Source organism: Cebus imitator, unplaced genomic scaffold (assembly GCF_001604975.1).
Source record: "Cebus imitator isolate Cc_AM_T3 unplaced genomic scaffold, Cebus_imitator-1.0 Scaffold6, whole genome shotgun sequence".
In the NCBI taxonomy this organism is placed as follows: Eukaryota; Metazoa; Chordata; class Mammalia; order Primates; family Cebidae; genus Cebus; species Cebus imitator.
Genome location: NW_016107321.1, coordinates 7,097,614 through 7,100,277, shown reverse-complemented (window position 1 = coordinate 7,100,277; position 2,664 = coordinate 7,097,614). Strand labels below are relative to the sequence as shown.

The window sequence follows — 2,664 nt, the reverse complement described above, 5'->3', positions numbered from 1 at the left end:
ATGCACGTGACCCTAAAAAGGATTCAGAAAACATTAGGCGTGTGCTGGGCTGTTGGTTGTACCACTGGCCCCTGATTTAAACGCTGGGTCAGAGCTCAAAGCTTCTCCCACTTGGCCATGGGCTTAGATAAAGCCCAGCAGCATCTGTGGGGCCATCTTTTTAGGGTCCCCAAGGCGTTGCTACAAATGGAATCCTGCCCATTTTGCAGACCTTTTGTTGTCAACATTCAATTAAGTTAAAGCCACATTCATCCTCCAGGACCTGCAGGGCAGCAGACAAAGGCCGCATCTCCTGAAAAGAAGGCCCTGATCTGGCTGGACTGGTCTTGAGAGCCAGCACTCACCCCAGGTTAAGAACAGAAGGTCCCACTGCTGCCCTGAGTGGCTCAAAACTGGCCATTTCCATCTCTGGGCTTCCGTGTCATCATCTCTAAAGTGGCGTTGAGGCCTTTGGTTCCCGTGGGCAAATGAGGGTTTTGTATGTTGCCTAAAACACTGTCCCCACTCCCTTGATCTGAGCCCAGACCAGGGAGCCAACTGACTGATCAATTCCAGCTTCACTTTTCCACTGCCCAGGTTAGACCCCAGAGAAGAGCAGGACCTGGAGGGGGGCTGGCAGGCAGGATGGGCACTGGTGCATGGAAGACAGTACTGCCCAACAAAAGAGGTGCCCCTTAGGGATCCACCGGCCTCTGATGGAATCTAAGCTCTACTTTTTTTTAGCTTATCCCCCTGAGGGCGTGCTCCAGTCCTGGAGATAACATCCGTCAATGGATGAAGTAGACTCAGCAAGCTACTATCTCATCTCCCTCCTCCAAAAATTCATTTGGTCTTGTCCTCTAGTAGAGCATGTATTGATACAGAAGCTAAAAAGAAATTATTTAGGCAGTTAGTGAGAGTAAGAGAGTCCTCGGTAAGGTTTCCCTTTTAATAAAAAGCAGCCCCCAAATCATTTCTTTTCTAACAAAGAGCAGCCCCAAAAAACCAAGCTGCAGACATAGAAAAGCAAGCTGGGAGCTTTCATGGGTGAATGCTGGCAGCTGTGCCGCAGGAAAAGGCTACCTGGGGACCAGGCATGTTCTGCATGGAGGCTCCATCTTCTCTTTTTTTGTCAACCACATGTTCAGTAAAGGAACAGGCAACATGGCACCGGCCAGGTAAAGAATCCATCTGCATAATAAAATATTAGGATGGGGCAGCAGGCTTTGTGCTGTGTAAATGGCACACCTGCTCCAGCCAATCTTTGGGCCCTACGTAAACCAGACACCACCTCCTCAAGCTGGTCTGTAAAACCCCCATGCATTTCACCACGAAACCGGAAGACCCACTCAGGAGCCTCTCTCTCTCTGCAGGAGAGAACGTTTTTCTCTTTTCTCTTTCTCTCACCTATTAAACCTCCACTCTTAAACTCACTCCTGTGTGTCTGTGTCCTTGATTTCCTCAGTGTGAGATGATGAACCTCGGGTATTTACCCCAGACGACGACGCTGCAGTCTCAGACGTTAAACCGATAACAGATACTACACTTGATCTTAGCCAAAAAGCCCAGAAGCTATTGAGCTCTCCTTCCTGCTCTGTGTGCCTGGGTGAGTGCCTGGGTATCTATACACCTCAGTTTTCCTTGTCTATAAATTGGGCACAGTACCACATTTTCTGCATCATCACAGGAGTAGATGGTCCGTGCAGAGCACATGGTTAATATTAATATGCAGCTCTTAACAAGTGGTAATTATTATTATTATCTCTGCCATCGTGATGTTACTTACAGCTCTCCCAGAGATGGCTGCAGGGGTGAAGAGAACTAGAGCTGAGTCCCTGGAATATGGCAGAATTGCAGGCTGCAGAGGAGGAGGTCTGAGCACACCTGAGAACGCGGCTCCTGTGAGCTCGCATCTCCCAGTGGATGATGAGGGGGTCCTTCCCTGCACAGAATCCTCTCCTCGAAATTCCTGGTCACAGACACAGAACAGGCCAGCAAGGCAGGCATGTTGGGCAGGCAGTGTTTTTCCTTTTGCAGTCAGCATATTTGCCTCAGGAAGAGGAGACTCTTTAGCACCCTGATGTCCCTCTGTTTGTCCCTCCCTGGAGAGCAAGCAGGTGTGACTGAGGTTACTGGGGGAGCACGGAGACTGGGAGAAAGTGTTTCTCATACGCATTCTTTCCTACCTTCTGCTGGACTTCACAAGTGTCCCTTTAACTCCTCCAGATTTAAAAGGCTCCTTCCTAATGGCACTTCTGAGACCTTGAGCCTGGGTTGTCAGCTAGGACAGGGAGCTGACCACAATGTGACAGAAACAGGCTGACTAGTGGCCGCTTCTTGCTCATCCGTGAAGGGGGAAAAGTGAAGCAAGGATGAGGCATGTGGAGAAACCCCAGTCAAAACTCGCTCACCCGGAATATTCCACTTAGAGGGCAGCTGCCTGAACGGGGGTGCCCTGACTGGCTTGGCCTGGTTTGACGAACCAGTCTCTGACCAGCAGCCTGGGTCCACAGGATCATGAAACTGATCAGAGTCCTCCCTGATTCTGTTAGGAGGGAGGAAGCAGATGGAAGGTGAGCAGGTGGCTGAAAGTGTCCACAGCGCCATCATGGAAATTTTAAATCTAAAGGGAGTTGCTTTCACCTGATGGCTGAGCAGAAGCATGTGTGGCGAAGCGTGTATGGC

At 50.1% G+C, this 2,664-nt stretch overlaps 1 pseudogene; it reads right to left on the bottom strand.

The window, feature by feature from the left end:
* Nucleotides 1-1,448: 1,448 nt before the first annotated feature.
* On the bottom strand, nucleotides 1,449-1,555 carry LOC119472810 (annotated as a pseudogene).
* Nucleotides 1,556-2,664: the final 1,109 nt, after the last annotated feature.